Genomic DNA, 6,875 nt, shown 5'->3' on the forward strand with positions numbered 1-6,875 from the left:
GGCATGACCTGTGGGTAGTTGGTAGGAGAAGTAGAAGGTGGACAACTGGCAGATGGCTGGGAAGAGCAAGCAGAACACTGGACTGGAGCATATGTAACATGAGGGAATTCATCAGTGTGAGGTGTCAGTGCCCACATGGACTGGACCAAGTCATAAGTGGGGCATTTGAATTCAGAGGTGCAGAGAAAGTTGGGTGTGTGGATTGACTGTAGTGGACTGGTGAGCCTGAGAGGCCAAGGACATTTCTCAATGCAGTTGACCTGGGCCAGTTACTTGAGGATTGGTTATGAACTCTGGGTGTGATAATTTTCCCAAGCTGTTGCTAATTGACTTTTCTGCCTCTTTTCTTAAAAGTCCTTTTCTACACTCAGACTCTGTGCTTGCGCGTGGGGAAGCATTGCCTGTGCGAGGTGCCCAGGGGGTGTGACAATTTCCCAGCCTACTGGGTGGGGGCTCAAGTGTGAGATGGATGAAGAGGAAGCCCTCGAAGATGAACCCAGCCCTGGTTGCTCCCAGTTCCTTCCATCAGAAGGGTTAGACTGTATATGAGGTCTTGGACAGGGGGCTGCAGCCAGGGGAGCGTAAGAGGGAGAGCAGGAGATGGTGCTGCTGAAGAGGTGCCCGTGAGTGTACTATGGTCTGGTGGGAGTGAAGTGAGTTTTCTGGACTGTGTGAAGTTTGATTCTGATTGGGGGTCATGTCAGTGATGGTGTCAGGTGGGATTGTGTGTCTGGGCGGGTTTGATCCCTTGTTCTCTTGATTGCCTTTGATCAGCCTGAGGCTCAGCCTGCCCCTGTGTGGCTGAGGAGGGGGAAGGCCTGAGCTGGGTGAGCAGCTTTAAAAGCCAGCGGCAGAGCAATAGGGGACGGAAGGAAACAGGGAAGTTTAAGAGGGAGTTTGATGGAGGGAGTGACGGAATCCAGTTAATGCCTTTGGCTCTTTCTGAGCCCCTTGATGTTATGAAACTCCGCACAGCAGTTCCATCCCCTGTGTGAGCAGAGAGGGGGACTGAGCCTGTTTTCCTTTCTCCCCCTCAGGGGGCTGCAGGCACCACAGACAGGCGTGTGGCTCCATCCCCTTTCCATAGCCTTGTTCTGGACACAGACTGAGCCCAAACAACTAACCCAAGGCTCAGCTGCAAGGTGGGGCTGGTGACACATGGGGATACAACCCCTTTGGTGCATTACAAGCCTGGCATTCGTGCAGTTCTCAGAGCAGAGAGCAGGAGCTTGGTACAGATGGTGGGTGTTGGCCACTTGACTGTGTGGCCGCACTGCCAGAGTAGGAGTTTCACCATCACTTTCCCAAGAAGTTCATGTCTGAATTATTCCTCAGTCTTGCCACTGCTCTCACAGAAACCTGGAGCAGGGGTGGGGAAATGTCAGGAGAGACATTGAAAAGAGGCCAGTTGGGGATGTTGAAAAAATCAAATTGATGTCACTAGTGGGATTTGAACCTGTACCTCTCTTTCAACAGCAGAGCACCCGTGGGAGGTAAAGACCATATTTTGAACCAGGTGCTTTCACTCACTCAGCCATGCTGACAGAGCTAAAAGCAGCACTCACTGGCTACGTCTACACGTGCCCCAAACTTCGAAATGGCCATGCAAATGGCCATTTTGAAGTTTACTAATGAAGCGCTGAAATGCATATTCAGCACTTCATTAGCATGCGGGCGGCAGCGGTGCTTCGAAATTGACACTCGTTGCCGCCGCGCGGAGCGTCCAGACAGGGCTCCTTTTTGAAAGGACCCCGCCTACTTCGAAGTCCCCTTATTCCCATGAGCTCATTCTTCTATGCTCATATTTGCAAAGTAGGTGGCAATCAAGCACCCAAGAGACGGGATCTCTTATTGGCTCTTATTCTGCCCCATCTTTAGATATAAAAAGTTTCATGAATGGAAAAAAACCACACTGACAAGGAGGAAGGCAGCGCTCTTAAGGATTCTTCCGGAAATGAGTTGGCCCCACAGAAGAAATAACAAGAGACAGGAGCACTGTTCCTCAACAAGTGACTACTTACAGCTTAGGCCAAAGTGCAAACCACAACACTGCAGCGCACACTGACAGTTTGGTGCTTTTCTGAAGTGTTCTCAGGAGCCAGTGCATCAGCCACATTCTCTTTGAAGAATGGGCAAGCAAAGGGCACCAAGAACTTTTCAAAACTTTGCCAATAACAATGGTGCAATAACTTCTCCAATTCCCTATTTCACAAGGAGTCGAAACACAGCCAGACCTTCCAACCATCAATTTTCATATCCACTCATTGTTTCCTGCCACTGCCCAGGGACTCCTTCAACAAAACAGGAAACCATAATGCAACACCATCAATGGATTCTCTTCTAGCCAGTGCTTGCACCCACAGCACTTAGGAGAGGCAGACACGGTGTTCCCAGGCTCCATCCTAGTGCACAGGAGGTCCAGCAGCACAGTCACAGCCCTGCCAGGCCAAGGGGACTGAGCAGGTGGAAACAAGCCATAAATGTAGAGCACATTAAGCTGGGGGAGAAAAGTGTCAATTAAGCACAAGCAGCTGCTCCTCTTGTGTAATGGACAGGACTCAGGACTCTGACTCTTGCAGTCTGAGGTAAACTTCTCAGTAAGACTGCCTCAGTTTCCCCTTCCACACAGCAGTGCAGGCTTGTTACGCCTTTACTGCTCTACCCAGCTCTACGCCTGTGCACAGGTAATGGCTTATGAGCTGCAGGTCCTGTGACTTCTCTGCTCCTGTTCCCAGAATGTGCAAAAGTTCCCCTGAAAATCACCACTGTTACACACTGTGAAGAGGTTTCCCATCATGCCTGCCCCACAGACAGCCACAGGCCCTCAAGCAGGACCAATGTTTATTTAACACAACTTTCATCTTCCTCTTCTCAATAAGACTTTTCCCAAAACACTTTTGAACCCTGACTCTCTTGCCCTTCTGGAAGTGAGTAACATGAGCTGTGAGCTCCACATTTCCTTCCCCTCACCTGGATAGGTGTGTCTTATTTATACCCGCTGTGCACAGCTGGAGCGAATGCAGAAGGGCATGAAGCTACAGAGCACCCGAGGGGGAGGGTCAGCTGGTGAGAGGTTTTCTTCTCTCCTTGGGCAGGTGGAAATAGAATTGAAGAGAAGAAAATCCTCTTCTACATTCCAAAGATGATGGAAATAGCAATTGGTAATGTAGTCGCTTCTGCTAGAGCTGAGGACAAGAACAGTCATTTGCTACCAAAGGCCAACATGTCAGTGAAAGGTGTGAGAAGATTCCTGTGTGGGATGAGACAATCAATGCAAGAAGAAAACTGCCCACTATGGGCTTTGAACTTATGACACTGCATGGAAACAGCTCATTGGTGATCAAGAGAACTAGCCAGGCCCCAAGAAACAACTTTCCTACCTTCTATCACCCAGTTGAAGGAGTTAAGTGTGTGTGAAAGTCAAATGCATGTGGCAAAGTGTTCACAAGTGCCTGACCAAAGTGTCTCCCTTGCCCTCAATTGGGTGTTCAGGTCTCTGTGGGGAGACACAGCGACAAACTCCTCTCCTGACACACCCACTTTTTGGCCACAAAAAACAGCCTCAGTTCAACCTCCCCAGTCACATTAGAAAAGTCCGTGCTCAGGATTTCTCTCAGAGGCCCTTTCCCGCCCTCTCCCTCTTCAGCTCCTGTGATGTGAGATCAACCCTCCTCCCTTGGCCTCTGGGAGAGAACTGCAGCCAGCTGGGTGTGTGCTCCTGGAAAAGACTCCATGCGAAGAGCAGCAGCTGAGGTGGAGAGGGCAGAGCTGGGGTAAGTGAAAGCAAAGGAGTGATGGTCCTTTGGGGGTTTGTCTATTATCAGAGCTGTTCAATCCATAGGACAAAGGGGTGGGGGTGGCTGCACTAGAATAATAGAACAGGGGTGGAAGAGACTTCAGAAAGCCATCAAGTCCAGCCCCCTGCCCGAGGCAAGACCAGACCCACCAGATCAGCCCCACCAGGGTTTTTTCAAAACGAGACTTAAACATCTCCAGGGATGGAGACTCCACTTCTTCCCTGGGGAGACCATTCCAATGCTTCACCACCCTCCGAGTGAAAAAGTTTTTCCTAATGTTCAACCTGGAACTTCCCAACTGCAACTTGAGTCCATTGTTCCGTGTTCTACCATCCGTGACCACTGTGAACAGCCTCTCTCCAGCCTCTTTGCAGCCTCCCTTCAGTAAGTTGAAGGCTGTTATCAAGTCCCGCTTCAGTCTTCTCTTCTGCAGACTAAAGAGTCCCAATTCCCTCAACCTTTCTTCATAGGTCACATGCTCCAGCACCCTCATGATTTTGGTCACCCGTCTCTGGACCCTCTCCAGTGTAACCACATCCTTCCTATAACTGGGGGCCCAGAACTGGACACAGTATTTCTAATGCGGCCTCACCAAAGCCGAATAAAAAGGAATAATCACGTCTCTGGATCTACTGGCAACCCTCCTCTTGATGCAACCTAATATTCCGTTAGCTTTCTTGGCTACAGTGGCACACTGTTGATTCATTTCCAGTTTCTCGTCCACTTCAACTCCCAGGTCTTTTCCTGCAGAACTACTACTGAACCAGTCAGACCCCAGCCTTTAACAATGCTTGGGATTCTTCCGGCCCAGGTGCAGGACTCTGCACTTGTCCTTATTGAACCTCATCAGATTTCTTGCAGCCCAGTCTTCCAATTTCTTGAAGTCACTCTGGACCGTAGCCCGACCCTCCAGCATATCTACCTCTGCCCCGAGCTCATTGTCATCCACAAACATGCTGAGGGTGGAATCCAACCTCTCATTCAGGTCATTGATAAATATGTTGAACAGACCAGGCTCCAGAACTGAACCGAAGTGGAACTCCACTAGAAACCGACCGCCATCCCGACATTGAGCCGTTGATCACTTCCCACTGGGTCCAACCTTCTAGCCAGCTTTCTATCCATCTTACCGTCCGTTTATCCAATCCACATTCCTTTAACTTGCCATCCACACCACCTGTGAATGCTGAAGTCGCCTCCCATCAGGTCTCTTGATTGCTCCCTGCCAGCCACTCAGCCTGTGTCCTTTTTTTTGGGCCTCTGCTCATAGCAGCCAGAGAGGAAGGACAGGCTCCCTGGTCAAGGCTGTTGGTGGATGGTTTTTGTTTCACTTAGAACAAAAGTGTTCCCTTGGCTCATTGAAAGGTACCGCAGGCTGTCTGATTGCTGGCACTCATAGGGGCAGGGAATGCCAGGCTCCAGGCCAGCCATACAAGCAGGAACACATGCCAGGACACAAATGACATCCTGTGTTTGTTGCTGATTTCAGCTTGGAAACTTTTGGGATAACCAGTGCACCACAGAATCTCCGCTGGCTTCCTCTGAGCCTCCCCTGCAATGCCATCCACCTGTGTGGCATGTGCTGTGACACGTGGATAGGCCAACCTAGAGAAAGTGGTGGTGAGAGGCCCTAAGAGCTGCCTTTCACTAGCTCAGCGGGTGGAGCAGTGGACTTTCGGGAACTCTCAGCAAGTTCTGTGTAGTTGACTGGATGAGAGTGGGCACAATGGGGTCTTTTCACCCTCCCCTTGCTGAGGAAGAGCAAGAGAAGAAATGAAAAGCCTTCAAGCACCAAGGTGTCCGGAAAGGTCTGACAACATCCTTTCCAGGAGCATTTGCCAGCAGCAAGGACCCAACAAGTCACTAATTGCTCTGGGACCTATGTTAGGAAAAGCTCTGCTGAAGCCTGGGATTGAACCAGGGACCTTTAGATCTTCAGTCTAATGCTCTCCCAACTGAGCTACTTCAGCAGCTGCTCAAAAGTTTCCATCTCAATGTTGGAAATGTTTTTCTCAGCTATTGTTGCCTTTGCGAGTGTCCTTGAGAGGCAGGAGGAATATTGGCAGCTTCCTTCAGCTTGAGTTCCTCTTTTGCCCCATTTCTGCCTTACTTCCTGGTTCACCCAGTGGCCGCAGGGGACTGCAGGATACTGATGGTAAGGAAGAAGATGGGATCTGACCCTTTCACCACAAGAATATCTTACCACATCCTGGCCACTTAGCCTCAGGATCATTGTGTGACCGGATGGTGCCCAAGCTTTTGAAGAGGGGCAAGAAGTAAACAGGGCCACTCATGTGTAAAGGCCAAGAGTTACAAAGCAAAGCAACCCCAGGAAGAGTCTTTGAAGAAGTGACCCATCGGGATGAAGCATCCACAGGTCCTCAAGTGCTCTCGGCCATTCTCCCTGTTGAAGGAAAAGATCCAGGATCATTGAACCATGGAGATAAATGTGTGGTTGTGCAGATCAGGTCGGAGAGAGAGCTATGGTTTCTTCAACCATGGGATTCTCTTCTGGGCATACACGTTGCAAGGAGGAGATGGGATGACTTAACAAAGAGAAGATTCAGGGGCAGAAAGAGTCCCAGTATGGGGTCAGAAACAAGGTGAGTGGGTTAAGAGAGTTGTTCCCAGGCAGAGGAGTTAGCTCAAGTGGCAGAGCGCTCAAAACATTGTCCTGGTATAAGTGTATAACACAAATTCAGAGCTCCTCCTTTCCTGGCTATGTGTAGATCATTTATAGGTGCAGGGCACAAACGGAGCTGATGTGCAAAGACATGACACGACAGAGTGCTGAGGAGGACAGTGAGCTGGCAGAGGGTTTTTTTCTGCCCTCTTGGGGCATATGGGGATGGAACTGAAGAGAAGAAAATCCTCTTTTGCTCTCTGAGGGTGACAGAAACATCAATTGCTCCTCTCCAGACCTGAGGCCAAGAAGAGACTTTTCCTGCCTAAGGCCAGGAGCTCAAAGGAGACAGAGAGGGAGAGAGAGAGAGCAGAGCCCTGGCTGGGCATCTCCTGGGATCATGATTCCAGCTAGTTCAAATAGTTCTTTTGAAAAAGGGGCTTCAAAACAGGTTC

At 50.0% G+C, this 6,875-nt stretch overlaps 1 non-coding gene across 1 annotated transcript; it reads right to left on the minus strand.

Annotated features, from left to right (window-relative positions):
- Nucleotides 1-5,694: 5,694 nt before the first annotated feature.
- Nucleotides 5,695-5,767, minus strand: TRNAF-GAA (transfer RNA phenylalanine (anticodon GAA)). The gene has a single exon. It is a non-coding gene; the product is annotated as a tRNA-Phe (tRNA).
- Between the last annotated feature and the right edge of the window lie 1,108 nt (nt 5,768-6,875).

The sequence above is a fragment of the Carettochelys insculpta genome, chromosome 7 (assembly GCF_033958435.1).
Source record: "Carettochelys insculpta isolate YL-2023 chromosome 7, ASM3395843v1, whole genome shotgun sequence".
NCBI classification, from domain to species: Eukaryota; Metazoa; Chordata; order Testudines; family Carettochelyidae; genus Carettochelys; species Carettochelys insculpta.